Genomic DNA, 14,186 nt, shown 5'->3' on the forward strand with positions numbered 1-14,186 from the left:
AGCCCTGCCGCAGATGAGCTCCTGGACGGACTCAAGCGTGAATGCGCCCCCCCTGATCAGAATTGCGACCCCCGCAGACTTGCAGTCACCCCCACCGGACCAGTAGGATGGACCGTGGGACCACTCCCTGGCCAGATGTTTGAAGGACCTAGAGGAGGGAAGGGAACATTCCTGCAACATATAAACATCACACAACTGGGAAGTAAGGAAGGCATAAATAGTCTGACGTCTGAACTTGTCCTTGATGCTCCTGACATTAATGGAAAATAAGTTAATATTAGCCATCATGTAGGGAAAAAAGAAAAAGTTAGCGCAGGCAATACACCTTAGTTACCACTCCGGTCGGGTGGTCCCTCGTCGGTGTTGACTGCTGGTGACGGGATCACCAGCAGGCCCTCTTCCTCCATCTGGTCAAGCAGCGCGGCCTCAATCTCGGCGACCACCAGTTCCTCCTCTTCTGGCTCGGCCACCAGGGTCTCAACCATGTGCTCCATCTCTTCTGGCTCAGGGAGGGTATCCTCCTTTTCGCCTACGAAATCCAGAATCTTCTTTTTGGAGGATTCAGTAGCAGGGCTGTCCTCCACCTTCCTCTTTCCCCGGGTTGGAACTGGGGAGACAAGAAGGGGAAAATCCTCCTCGGAATAGATAGCGGCGGGTGGAGGAAAGGTTAATTCCACCGCTACCATGGTCTGGGGAGGGAGAGTGGCTGCCGGGGCAGGGGAAAGGACACCTGCTGAGGAGTAGGGGAAGGAGGAAGAGGAAGTGGAATCCTCAGCAGGGGTGGCCGGGGTGGGGGGGGATTGGACGGGGGTGGCAGGGGGAGGGATCGAGAGAGGGGTGACAGAACTCTTACCCTCCTTTGACTTTTTCTTCTGCTTCGGAGCTGCTGGGACCGTCGCTGGGGCTTTGGCCACCGACTCCTTGACCGCTTTGGCCTTGGTCGTCTCGGCCTTGGCCGCTGGGGCCTTGGTCGTCGCGTCTTTGACCTTCACAGGCCTGGTCGTCGGGGCCTTGTCCTCCGTAGCTGGGGTCGTCGCAACCACCGATGCCCAGGATCTCTCACGCCTGGGGCAATCCTTGTACAGATGAGCCGCCAGCCCACACAGGTTGCAGGACGTCTTCTTCGGGCAGTCCTTCGAGCTGTGTCCCGTCACTCGACAAATCCTGCAGGCATCCTCCTTGCAGTCCTTCATCTCGTGGCCGTTCTTGCCGCATCTCCTGCAGTTCCGCGGCATGTCCGGGTAATAGATGAGGCCGTAGGAGTTGCCCAGGGAGAATGTCGGGGGCAGGTGCCGAAGTCCGTCTGAGTACGCCAGGTCCCTGTGAAGTCTAACGGTCACCGACCACTTACCTGTCCAGAAGCCGAGTCCATTCAGGATGTGAGAGGGTTCCTTCACAACCAAACAGAAGCGTCTCAGGAAGGTACAGATGTCTTGGCCTGGGGTGTGCGGGTTGCGCATGGAGACCGTGATCCTCCTTTCATCCCTCTGGATAGGGCAGCTACCTGTAAAGGCAGAGAAAGAATTATCCGGTCCTTTTGCGCTTACCATTTCCCAGAACCTCCTGCAGGTGTTCACAGTGGCGAAGGTGACGAAGAAGATCCCCGTCAAGAAGGTCTGGATGCTGAGGGTGTCCGACCTGGAGAAGCCTCGATCCAGCAGCATCTTCTGGCAGAACACGTCCGAGGACATGTCCGGCACCCTCCCATCCACTGATAAGAACAGATACTACACTTGATCTTAGCCAAAAGGCCGAGAAGCGATAACCAGAATTGGTTTCAAACTACGGAGCCACCCAAGGATCCTGAAAAGTCCATTTGTGGAGATGAGCTCCTGGACTCCCGTTAAGAAGACATGTTGTCAACCTCTAGATCCCTTACATGCCTGCACTTTTCGGCTTGCTGCTGCTGCAATCCACGCGTTTTAGATCTGCATAACTCCACCTCTTTAAACACAGCACCTTCACCCCCTGCTGTTCCCACCCGCCTCAACACCGTTGGAAGGGAGGAGAACCAATTAAGGCGGGGGGTGGGGTGGAACGAGCAGCTGTCTACCCTTAGCAGGAGGGCTCCTGATTACATACCTCTCCTGCTGCTGCTGCTGCTGGCTGTCCAGCAGCAGACTGAAGGTGGCTGCTGCTGTGCACAGGTATATAAAGGCTCAGAGCCTATTATGACACGCGCAGCCAGCGTTCCATTGCCACATTCCATCTACTGCAGGCAGGATACCTGGCTGGCTGAATGTCGCTGAGAAGCTCACAGAGACCGCCATAAGCAACAGTTTAACAGAATGCCACAGACTAATCAACCAAACTTTTTGGGTTGGGTTCTCTTTTATAGTCTGCAGGCATTAAATGAAAGAAGTCAGTGTTCCAGCAGAAGGAGACAACGTTTCAGAAAAGGCATTGTAGCAAACCAAAAAAGAAATTTTAAGCGCAGCAGAGTAACCAGCGCACATACCTGTTAGCTCAGGTGAGTTTAAAAGGCTGCTGTTGATAACAAGGGCATTTGCTAAATAGATGGTGTGTGTGCAACAATATACTGAAAGGTCAATTATATTGTGCAGCTTATCTCACCACCTGTAGTTATTTAGGTGAAAGCTCCAAAATGCTTGCCTAATATGTCTGTTTATCCAAAAGGAAGTAAAAAGGGAGAGCTAGAAAGATAGCATTGCATCACATTACATGGCAATGCAATGCACAGTTGCTGAAGTTGAACCAAAATGAGCTTGTAATCTGGCTTCTGCAACTTTGAACATGAAAAATCCAATGAGGAGAAGAAAAGCAAAGCCAAAGAGTCCATCCCAAAATCCGACAAACAAGCAAAATGAACAAAAAACATTGAATTCAATTCTTTCTGATTTTAGAAACTGCATTAAAGAAGGGGTGCACCGGTCCTGGAGATACTGCAATACCAGGTCAATGCGTGGAGTGGACAGAGCAAGCTCTTTTTCCATCTCCCTGTTCTAAAAATCCATTTAATATATGGTCCCCAGATAGGGGACGTATCAGATATTAAACTGATAAGAACAGATACTACACTTGATCTTAGCCAAAAGGCCGAGAAGCGATAACCAGAATTGGTTTCAAACTACGGAGCCACCCAAGGATCCTGAAAAGTCCATTTGTGGAGATGAGCTCCTGGACTCCCGTTAAGAAGACATGTTGTCAACCTCTAGATCCCTTACATGCCTGCACTTTTCGGCTTGCTGCTGCTGCAATCCACGCGTTTTAGATCTGCATAACTCCACCTCTTTAAACACAGCACCTTCACCCCCTGCTGTTCCCATCCGCCTCAACACCGTTGGAAGGGAGGAGAACCAATTAAGGCGGGGGGTGGGGTGGAACGAGCAGCTGTCTACCCTTAGCAGGAGGGCTCCTGATTACATACCTCTCCTGCTGCTGCTGCTGCTGCTGGCTGTCCAGCAGCAGACTGAAGGTGGCTGCTGCTGTGCACAGGTATATAAAGGCTCAGAGCCTATTATGACACGCGCAGCCAGCGTTCCATTGCCACATTCCATCTACTGCAGGCAGGATACCTGGCTGGCTGAATGTCGCTGAGAAGCTCACAGAGACCGCCATAAGCAACAGTTTAACAGAATGCCACAGACTAATCAACCAAACTTTTTGGGTTGGGTTCTCTTTTATAGTCTGCAGGCATTAAATGAAAGAAGTCAGTGTTCCAGCAGAAGGAGACAACGTTTCAGAAAAGGCATTGTAGCAAACCAAAAAAGAAATTTTAAGCGCAGCAGAGTAACCAGCGCACATACCTGTTAGCTCAGGTGAGTTTAAAAGGCTGCTGTTGATAACAAGGGCATTTGCTAAATAGATGGTGTGTGTGCAACAATATACTGAAAGGTCAATTATATTGTGCAGCTTATCTCACCACCTGTAGTTATTTAGGTGAAAGCTCCAAAATGCTTGCCTAATATGTCTGTTTATCCAAAAGGAAGTAAAAAGGGAGAGCTAGAAAGATAGCATTGCATCACATTACATGGCAATGCAATGCACAGTTGCTGAAGTTGAACCAAAATGAGCTTGTAATCTGGCTTCTGCAACTTTGAACATGAAAAATCCAATGAGGAGAAGAAAAGCAAAGCCAAAGAGTCCATCCCAAAATCCGACAAACAAGCAAAATGAACAAAAAACATTGAATTCAATTCTTTCTGATTTTAGAAACTGCATTAAAGAAGGGGTGCACCGGTCCTGGAGATACTGCAATACCAGGTCAATGCGTGGAGTGGACAGAGCAAGCTCTTTTTCCATCTCCCTGTTCTAAAAATCCATTTAATATATGGTCCCCAGATAGGGGACGTATCAGATATTAAACTGATAAGAACAGATACTACACTTGATCTTAGCCAAAAGGCCGAGAAGCGATAACCAGAATTGGTTTCAAACTACGGAGCCACCCAAGGATCCTGAAAAGTCCATTTGTGGAGATGAGCTCCTGGACTCCCGTTAAGAAGACATGTTGTCAACCTCTAGATCCCTTACATGCCTGCACTTTTCGGCTTGCTGCTGCTGCAATCCACGCGTTTTAGATCTGCATAACTCCACCTCTTTAAACACAGCACCTTCACCCCCTGCTGTTCCCACCCGCCTCAACACCGTTGGAAGGGAGGAGAACCAATTAAGGCGGGGGGTGGGGTGGAACGAGCAGCTGTCTACCCTTAGCAGGAGGGCTCCTGATTACATACCTCTCCTGCTGCTGCTGCTGCTGGCTGTCCAGCAGCAGACTGAAGGTGGCTGCTGCTGTGCACAGGTATATAAAGGCTCAGAGCCTATTATGACACGCGCAGCCAGCGTTCCATTGCCACATTCCATCTACTGCAGGCAGGATACCTGGCTGGCTGAATGTCGCTGAGAAGCTCACAGAGACCGCCATAAGCAACAGTTTAACAGAATGCCACAGACTAATCACCAAAATTTTGGGTTGGGTTCTCTTTTATAGTCTGCAGGCATTAAATGAAAGAAGTCAGTGTTCCAGCAGAAGGAGACAACGTTTCAGAAAAGGCATTGTAGCAAACCAAAAAAGAAATTTTAAGCGCAGCAGAGTAACCAGCGCACATACCTGTTAGCTCAGGGGAGTTTAAAAGGCTGCTGTTGATAACAAGGGCATTTGCTAAATAGATGGTGTGTGTGCAACAATATACTGAAAGGTCAATTATATTGTGCAGCTTATCTCACCACCTGTAGTTATTTAGGTGAAAGCTCCAAAATGCTTGCCTAATATGTCTGTTTATCCAAAAGGAAGTAAAAAGGGAGAGCTAGAAAGATAGCATTGCATCACATTACATGGCAATGCAATGCACAGTTGCTGAAGTTGAACCAAAATGAGCTTGTAATCTGGCTTCTGCAACTTTGAACATGAAAAATCCAATGAGGAGAAGAAAAGCAAAGCCAAAGAGTCCATCCCAAAATCCGACAAACAAGCAAAATGAACAAAAAACATTGAATTCAATTCTTTCTGATTTTAGAAACTGCATTAAAGAAGGGGTGCACCGGTCCTGGAGATACTGTGACGCGCCCCCTGGGACATATTCCTTTTTGAGGGGAATACCCGGCACCGGATCAGATGGGGGGTTGTAGTCTCCGAGCGGCTGTGACCCGGGCCCGTGCCCAGGGCGTCAAGCTCAGTGTTATGTGGCAGTCCTACAGATGTTATTAAGAGTTCTTTGGTGTCGACTACGCCACCCGTTGTGATGCGGTCACTGTGGCCGCCGCTGCAGCAGGGTCCGCTGAGGCTGATGGTGGGTGCGCAGCTTGGTGGGATAACCCCCAACGGGAGGGGTATAGCCTCAGAGGGGACAGGCGCAGAGGATGGGGGTTGTGGTGGTGTAGTGCAGACGGCAGTGAAGACAGAGTCGGGTTGTGCAGTTAAGGGTGTTTACTTACTGCAGATGTTGTACTGGTCACTCCAGCTGCTAGTGACCACCCGAGCCGTGCTGCGTCCACCAGGTCCTGGATCCAGCCAACCCCCAAACAAGTCCGGAGCGTGGCCCTGAGCTCTCTTTCTGTCCCGTTCTCTGGCCGTCCCCACCAGTAATCCACCTAGGTCCAGCTCCCTCGGGCCTTCTGTTGGGACACCCTTGGCCCTGGGTTCCCTGACCCTTCATGTGGTGTGCCTTCGGGGTGGATGTGATGGGTGACCGTGGCAGACGCTGCCCACGGTCTCCGGTCTCTGGCTGGGGAATGTTTTTACCCCCACCAGCTTGGGTTCCGGTACCCTGATGCCGACTCCTCACCCGGTGCTTTAATTTGGGTTCTTGGGTCCTCTCTGTTTTCCCCTCTGGGTACTCCTTCTCTGCTCCTCTCTCACTCAGGGTCTCTCTTCTCCCTTGCTGCAGGCTGACTTCCTCTCTGCTTGCTGTCTGCTCCTCTGCAGCTGTCTTGCTGTCTCCAACTGACTTGTTCTCTGCATCTGACCCTGATCTTAGTTGGTGCCCACCTTATATACACCCTCTATGTGTGAGCTCAGGTGACCAGCACCCAATGAGCTCCTATCTTTACCCAGGCTGCTCCCCCTATCTGCCCCTACACTACATGGGATGTACCACCCCCCTCCCACTCCAGCCAGGAACAGACTCGGTCGTACCTGCACATTTCTAAGTGGGAGTACCGTCGGCCTGTTCCTCGGAAATGGGATGTGTGTAGTGCATGCAGCCTACCGAGCTCAGTTCCACTCTCCATCCTTATCCGGGAGTGGAATATCACACCTCTGGGTTGAGGTGCAATACCCCTGTAGCAGCCGAATCCTCAGGGTGCTACAACTGCAATACCAGGTCAATGCGTGGAGTGGACAGAGCAAGCTCTTTTTCCATCTCCCTGTTCTAAAAATCCATTTAATATATGGTCCCCAGATAGGGGACGTATCAGATATTAAACTGATAAGAACAGATACTACACTTGATCTTAGCCAAAAGGCCGAGAAGCGATAACCAGAATTGGTTTCAAACTACGGAGCCACCCAAGGATCCTGAAAAGTCCATTTGTGGAGATGAGCTCCTGGACTCCCGTTAAGAAGACATGTTGTCAACCTCTAGATCCCTTACATGCCTGCACTTTTCGGCTTGCTGCTGCTGCAATCCACGCGTTTTAGATCTGCATAACTCCACCTCTTTAAACACAGCACCTTCACCCCCTGCTGTTCCCACCCGCCTCAACACCGTTGGAAGGGAGGAGAACCAATTAAGGCGGGGGGTGGGGTGGAACGAGCAGCTGTCTACCCTTAGCAGGAGGGCTCCTGATTACATACCTCTCCTGCTGCTGCTGCTGGCTGTCCAGCAGCAGACTGAAGGTGGCTGCTGCTGTGCACAGGTATATAAAGGCTCAGAGCCTATTATGACACGCGCAGCCAGCGTTCCATTGCCACATTCCATCTACTGCAGGCAGGATACCTGGCTGGCTGAATGTCGCTGAGAAGCTCACAGAGACCGCCATAAGCAACAGTTTAACAGAATGCCACAGACTAATCAACCAAACTTTTTGGGTTGGGTTCTCTTTTATAGTCTGCAGGCATTAAATGAAAGAAGTCAGTGTTCCAGCAGAGGGAGACAACGTTTCAGAAAAGGCATTGTAGCAAACCAAAAAAGAAATTTTAAGCGCAGCAGAGTAACCAGCGCACATACCTGTTAGCTCAGGTGAGTTTAAAAGGCTGCTGTTGATAACAAGGGCATTTGCTAAATAGATGGTGTGTGTGCAACAATATACTGAAAGGTCAATTATATTGTGCAGCTTATCTCACCACCTGTAGTTATTTAGGTGAAAGCTCCAAAATGCTTGCCTAATATGTCTGTTTATCCAAAAGGAAGTAAAAAGGGAGAGCTAGAAAGATAGCATTGCATCACATTACATGGCAATGCAATGCACAGTTGCTGAAGTTGAACCAAAATGAGCTTGTAATCTGGCTTCTGCAACTTTGAACATGAAAAATCCAATGAGGAGAAGAAAAGCAAAGCCAAAGAGTCCATCCCAAAATCCGACAAACAAGCAAAATGAACAAAAAACATTGAATTCAATTCTTTCTGATTTTAGAAACTGCATTAAAGAAGGGGTGCACCGGTCCTGGAGATACTGCAATACCAGGTCAATGCGTGGAGTGGACAGAGCAAGCTCTTTTTCCATCTCCCTGTTCTAAAAATCCATTTAATATATGGTCCCCAGATAGGGGACGTATCAGATATTAAACTGATAAGAACAGATACTACACTTGATCTTAGCCAAAAGGCCGAGAAGCGATAACCAGAATTGGTTTCAAACTACGGAGCCACCCAAGGATCCTGAAAAGTCCATTTGTGGAGATGAGCTCCTGGACTCCCGTTAAGAAGACATGTTGTCAACCTCTAGATCCCTTACATGCCTGCACTTTTCGGCTTGCTGCTGCTGCAATCCACGCGTTTTAGATCTGCATAACTCCACCTCTTTAAACACAGCACCTTCACCCCCTGCTGTTCCCACCCGCCTCAACACCGTTGGAAGGGAGGAGAACCAATTAAGGCGGGGGGTGGGGTGGAACGAGCAGCTGTCTACCCTTAGCAGGAGGGCTCCTGATTACATACCTCTCCTGCTGCTGCTGCTGGCTGTCCAGCAGCAGACTGAAGGTGGCTGCTGCTGTGCACAGGTATATAAAGGCTCAGAGCCTATTATGACACGCGCAGCCAGCGTTCCATTGCCACATTCCATCTACTGCAGGCAGGATACCTGGCTGGCTGAATGTCGCTGAGAAGCTCACAGAGACCGCCATAAGCAACAGTTTAACAGAATGCCACAGACTAATCAACCAAACTTTTTGGGTTGGGTTCTCTTTTATAGTCTGCAGGCATTAAATGAAAGAAGACAGTGTTCCAGCAGAAGGAGACAACGTTTCAGAAAAGGCATTGTAGCAAACCAAAAAAGAAATTTTAAGCGCAGCAGAGTAACCAGCGCACATACCTGTTAGCTCAGGTGAGTTTAAAAGGCTGCTGTTGATAACAAGGGCATTTGCTAAATAGATGGTGTGTGTGCAACAATATACTGAAAGGTCAATTATATTGTGCAGCTTATCTCACCACCTGTAGTTATTTAGGTGAAAGCTCCAAAATGCTTGCCTAATATGTCTGTTTATCCAAAAGGAAGTAAAAAGGGAGAGCTAGAAAGATAGCATTGCATCACATTACATGGCAATGCAATGCACAGTTGCTGAAGTTGAACCAAAATGAGCTTGTAATATGGCTTCTGCAACTTTGAACATGAAAAATCCAATGAGGAGAAGAAAAGCAAAGCCAAAGAGTCCATCCCAAAATCCGACAAACAAGCAAAATGAACAAAAAACATTGAATTCAATTCTTTCTGATTTTAGAAACTGCATTAAAGAAGGGGTGCACCGGTCCTGGAGATACTGCAATACCAGGTCAATGCGTGGAGTGGACAGAGCAAGCTCTTTTTCCTTCTCCCTGTTCTAAAAATCCATTTAATATATGGTCCCCAGATAGGGGACGTATCAGATATTAAACTGATAAGAACAGATACTACACTTGATCTTAGCCAAAAGGCCGAGAAGCGATAACCAGAATTGGTTTCAAACTACGGAGCCACCCAAGGATCCTGAAAAGTCCATTTGTGGAGATGAGCTCCTGGACTCCCGTTAAGAAGACATGTTGTCAACCTCTAGATCCCTTACATGCCTGCACTTTTCGGCTTGCTGCTGCTGCAATCCACGCGTTTTAGATCTGCATAACTCCACCTCTTTAAACACAGCACCTTCACCCCCTGCTGTTCCCACCCGCCTCAACACCGTTGGAAGGGAGGAGAACCAATTAAGGCGGGGGGTGGGGTGGAACGAGCAGCTGTCTACCCTTAGCAGGAGGGCTCCTGATTACATACCTCTCCTGCTGCTGCTGCTGCTGCTGGCTGTCCAGCAGCAGACTGAAGGTGGCTGCTGCTGTGCACAGGTATATAAAGGCTCAGAGCCTATTATGACACGCGCAGCCAGCGTTCCATTGCCACATTCCATCTACTGCAGGCAGGATACCTGGCTGGCTGAATGTCGCTGAGAAGCTCACAGAGACCGCCATAAGCAACAGTTTAACAGAATGCCACAGACTAATCAACCAAACTTTTTGGGTTGGGTTCTCTTTTATAGTCTGCAGGCATTAAATGAAAGAAGTCAGTGTTCCAGCAGAAGGAGACAACGTTTCAGAAAAGGCATTGTAGCAAACCAAAAAAGAAATTTTAAGCGCAGCAGAGTAACCAGCGCACATACCTGTTAGCTCAGGTGAGTTTAAAAGGCTGCTGTTGATAACAAGGGCATTTGCTAAATAGATGGTGTGTGTGCAACAATATACTGAAAGGTCAATTATATTGTGCAGCTTATCTCACCACCTGTAGTTATTTAGGTGAAAGCTCCAAAATGCTTGCCTAATATGTCTGTTTATCCAAAAGGAAGTAAAAAGGGAGAGCTAGAAAGATAGCATTGCATCACATTACATGGCAATGCAATGCACAGTTGCTGAAGTTGAACCAAAATGAGCTTGTAATCTGGCTTCTGCAACTTTGAACATGAAAAATCCAATGAGGAGAAGAAAAGCAAAGCCAAAGAGTCCATCCCAAAATCCGACAAACAAGCAAAATGAACAAAAAACATTGAATTCAATTCTTTCTGATTTTAGAAACTGCATTAAAGAAGGGGTGCACCGGTCCTGGAGATACTGCAATACCAGGTCAATGCGTGGAGTGGACAGAGCAAGCTCTTTTTCCATCTCCCTGTTCTAAAAATCCATTTAATATATGGTCCCCAGATAGGGGACGTATCAGATATTAAACTGATAAGAACAGATACTACACTTGATCTTAGCCAAAAGGCCGAGAAGCGATAACCAGAATTGGTTTCAAACTACGGAGCCACCCAAGGATCCTGAAAAGTCCATTTGTGGAGATGAGCTCCTGGACTCCCGTTAAGAAGACATGTTGTCAACCTCTAGATCCCTTACATGCCTGCACTTTTCGGCTTGCTGCTGCTGCAATCCACGCGTTTTAGATCTGCATAACTCCACCTCTTTAAACACAGCACCTTCACCCCCTGCTGTTCCCACCCGCCTCAACACCGTTGGAAGGGAGGAGAACCAATTAAGGCGGGGGGTGGGGTGGAACGAGCAGCTGTCTACCCTTAGCAGGAGGGCTCCTGATTACATACCTCTCCTGCTGCTGCTGCTGCTGCTGGCTGTCCAGCAGCAGACTGAAGGTGGCTGCTGCTGTGCACAGGTATATAAAGGCTCAGAGCCTATTATGACACGCGCAGCCAGCGTTCCATTGCCACATTCCATCTACTGCAGGCAGGATACCTGGCTGGCTGAATGTCGCTGAGAAGCTCACAGAGACCGCCATAAGCAACAGTTTAACAGAATGCCACAGACTAATCAACCAAACTTTTTGGGTTGGGTTCTCTTTTATAGTCTGCAGGCATTAAATGAAAGAAGTCAGTGTTCCAGCAGAAGGAGACAACGTTTCAGAAAAGGCATTGTAGCAAACCAAAAAAGAAATTTTAAGCGCAGCAGAGTAACCAGCGCACATACCTGTTAGCTCAGGTGAGTTTAAAAGGCTGCTGTTGATAACAAGGGCATTTGCTAAATAGATGGTGTGTGTGCAACAATATACTGAAAGGTCAATTATATTGTGCAGCTTATCTCACCACCTGTAGTTATTTAGGTGAAAGCTCCAAAATGCTTGCCTAATATGTCTGTTTATCCAAAAGGAAGTAAAAAGGGAGAGCTAGAAAGATAGCATTGCATCACATTACATGGCAATGCAATGCACAGTTGCTGAAGTTGAACCAAAATGAGCTTGTAATCTGGCTTCTGCAACTTTGAACATGAAAAATCCAATGAGGAGAAGAAAAGCAAAGCCAAAGAGTCCATCCCAAAATCCGACAAACAAGCAAAATGAACAAACAACATTGAATTCAATTCTTTCTGATTTTAGAAACTGCATTAAAGAAGGGGTGCACCGGTCCTGGAGATACTGCAATACCAGGTCAATGCGTGGAGTGGACAGAGCAAGCTCTTTTTCCATCTCCCTGTTCTAAAAATCCATTTAATATATGGTCCCCAGATAGGGGACGTATCAGATATTAAACTGATAAGAACAGATACTACACTTGATCTTAGCCAAAAGGCCGAGAAGCGATAACCAGAATTGGTTTCAAACTACGGAGCCACCCAAGGATCCTGAAAAGTCCATTTGTGGAGATGAGCTCCTGGACTCCCGTTAAGAAGACATGTTGTCAACCTCTAGATCCCTTACATGCCTGCACTTTTCGGCTTGCTGCTGCTGCAATCCACGCGTTTTAGATCTGCATAACTCCACCTCTTTAAACACAGCACCTTCACCCCCTGCTGTTCCCACCCGCCTCAACACCGTTGGAAGGGAGGAGAACCAATTAAGGCGGGGGGTGGGGTGGAACGAGCAGCTGTCCACCTTTAGCAGGAGGGCTCCTGATTACATACCTCTCCTGCTGCTGCTGCTGCTGGCTGTCCAGCAGCAGACTGAAGGTGGCTGCTGCTGTGCACAGGTATATAAAGGCTCAGAGCCTATTATGACACGCGCAGCCAGCGTTCAATTGCCACATTCCATCTACTGCAGGCAGGATACCTGGCTGGCTGAATGTCGCTGAGAAGCTCACAGAGACCGCCATAAGCAACAGTTTAACAGAATGCCACAGACTAATCAACCAAACTTTTTGGGTTGGGTTCTCTTTTATAGTCTGCAGGCATTAAATGAAAGAAGTCAGTGTTCCAGCAGAAGGCGACAACGTTTCAGAAAAGGCATTGTAGCAAACCAAAAAAGAAATTTTAAGCGCAGCAGAGTAACCAGCGCACATACCTGTTAGCTCAGGTGAGTTTAAAAGGCTGCTGTTGATAACAAGGGCATTTGCTAAATAGATGGTGTGTGTGCAACAATATACTGAAAGGTCAATTATATTGTGCAGCTTATCTCACCACCTGTAGTTATTTAGGTGAAAGCTCCAAAATGCTTGCCTAATATGTCTGTTTATCCAAAAGGAAGTAAAAAGGGAGAGCTAGAAAGATAGCATTGCATCACATTACATGGCAATGCAATGCACAGTTGCTGAAGTTGAACCAAAATGAGCTTGTAATCTGGCTTCTGCAACTTTGAACATGAAAAATCCAATGAGGAGAAGAAAAGCAAAGCCAAAGAGTCCATCCCAAAATCCGACAAACAAGCAAAATGAACAAAAAACATTGAATTCAATTCTTTCTGATTTTAGAAACTGCATTAAAGAAGGGGTGCACCGGTCCTGGAGATACTGCAATACCAGGTCAATGCGTGGAGTGGACAGAGCAAGCTCTTTTTCCATCTCCCTGTTCTAAAAATCCATTTAATATATGGTCCCCAGATAGGGGACGTATCAGATATTAAACTGATAAGAACAGATACTACACTTGATCTTAGCCAAAAGGCCGAGAAGCGATAACCAGAATTGGTTTCAAACTACGGAGCCACCCAAGGATCCTGAAAAGTCCATTTGTGGAGATGAGCTCCTGGACTCCCGTTAAGAAGACATGTTGTCAACCTCTAGATCCCTTACATGCCTGCACTTTTCGGCTTGCTGCTGCTGCAATCCACGCGTTTTAGATCTGCATAACTCCACCTCTTTAAACACAGCACCTTCACCCCCTGCTGTTCCCACCCGCCTCAACACCGTTGGAAGGGAGGAGAACCAATTAAGGCGGGGGGTGGGGTGGAACGAGCAGCTGTCTACCCTTAGCAGGAGGGCTCCTGATTACATACCTCTCCTGCTGCTGCTGGCTGTCCAGCAGCAGACTGAAGGTGGCTGCTGCTGTGCACAGGTATATAAAGGCTCAGAGCCTATTATGACACGCGCAGCCAGCGTTCCATTGCCACATTCCATCTACTGCAGGCAGGATACCTGGCTGGCTGAATGTCGCTGAGAAGCTCACAGAGACCGCCATAAGCAACAGTTTAACAGAATGCCACAGACTAATCAACCAAACTTTTTGGGTTGGGTTCTCTTTTATAGTCTGCAGGCATTAAATGAAAGAAGTCAGTGTTCCAGCAGAAGGAGACAACGTTTCAGAAAAGGCATTGTAGCAAACCAAAAAAGAAATTTTAAGCGCAGCAGAGTAACCAGCGCACATACCTGTTAGCTCAGGTGAGTTTAAAAGGCTGCT

At 47.8% G+C, this 14,186-nt stretch overlaps 8 non-coding genes and 1 pseudogene across 8 annotated transcripts; all 9 read right to left on the reverse strand.

Moving 5' to 3' along the window:
• Positions 1 to 1,624: 1,624 nt before the first annotated feature.
• LOC141224520 (U2 spliceosomal RNA) lies at positions 1,625 to 1,763 on the reverse strand (annotated as a pseudogene).
• A 1,115-nt stretch (positions 1,764 to 2,878) lies between these two features.
• LOC141224682 (U2 spliceosomal RNA) lies at positions 2,879 to 3,069 on the reverse strand. The gene has a single exon (XR_012292017.1). It is a non-coding gene; the product is annotated as a U2 spliceosomal RNA (small nuclear RNA).
• Positions 3,070 to 4,187: 1,118 nt separating this feature from the next.
• On the reverse strand, positions 4,188 to 4,378 carry LOC141224683 (U2 spliceosomal RNA). Its single transcript, XR_012292018.1, has one exon. It is a non-coding gene; the product is annotated as a U2 spliceosomal RNA (small nuclear RNA).
• Positions 4,379 to 6,743: 2,365 nt separating this feature from the next.
• LOC141224385 (U2 spliceosomal RNA) lies at positions 6,744 to 6,936 on the reverse strand. The gene has a single exon (XR_012291812.1). It is a non-coding gene; the product is annotated as a U2 spliceosomal RNA (small nuclear RNA).
• Positions 6,937 to 8,048: 1,112 nt separating this feature from the next.
• LOC141224684 (U2 spliceosomal RNA) lies at positions 8,049 to 8,239 on the reverse strand. Its single transcript, XR_012292019.1, has one exon. It is a non-coding gene; the product is annotated as a U2 spliceosomal RNA (small nuclear RNA).
• A 1,112-nt stretch (positions 8,240 to 9,351) lies between these two features.
• LOC141225034 (U2 spliceosomal RNA) lies at positions 9,352 to 9,542 on the reverse strand. Its single transcript, XR_012292360.1, has one exon. It is a non-coding gene; the product is annotated as a U2 spliceosomal RNA (small nuclear RNA).
• Positions 9,543 to 10,660: 1,118 nt separating this feature from the next.
• LOC141224686 (U2 spliceosomal RNA) lies at positions 10,661 to 10,851 on the reverse strand. Its single transcript, XR_012292021.1, has one exon. It is a non-coding gene; the product is annotated as a U2 spliceosomal RNA (small nuclear RNA).
• Positions 10,852 to 11,969: 1,118 nt separating this feature from the next.
• Positions 11,970 to 12,160, reverse strand: LOC141224687 (U2 spliceosomal RNA). The gene has a single exon (XR_012292022.1). It is a non-coding gene; the product is annotated as a U2 spliceosomal RNA (small nuclear RNA).
• Positions 12,161 to 13,275: 1,115 nt separating this feature from the next.
• Positions 13,276 to 13,466, reverse strand: LOC141224688 (U2 spliceosomal RNA). Its single transcript, XR_012292023.1, has one exon. It is a non-coding gene; the product is annotated as a U2 spliceosomal RNA (small nuclear RNA).
• Between the last annotated feature and the right edge of the window lie 720 nt (positions 13,467 to 14,186).

Source organism: Phyllobates terribilis, unplaced genomic scaffold, assembly GCF_046119375.1.
Source record: "Phyllobates terribilis strain yellow unplaced genomic scaffold, ASM4611937v1 Scaffold_393__1_contigs__length_1774422, whole genome shotgun sequence".
Taxonomy (NCBI): Eukaryota; Metazoa; Chordata; class Amphibia; order Anura; family Dendrobatidae; genus Phyllobates; species Phyllobates terribilis.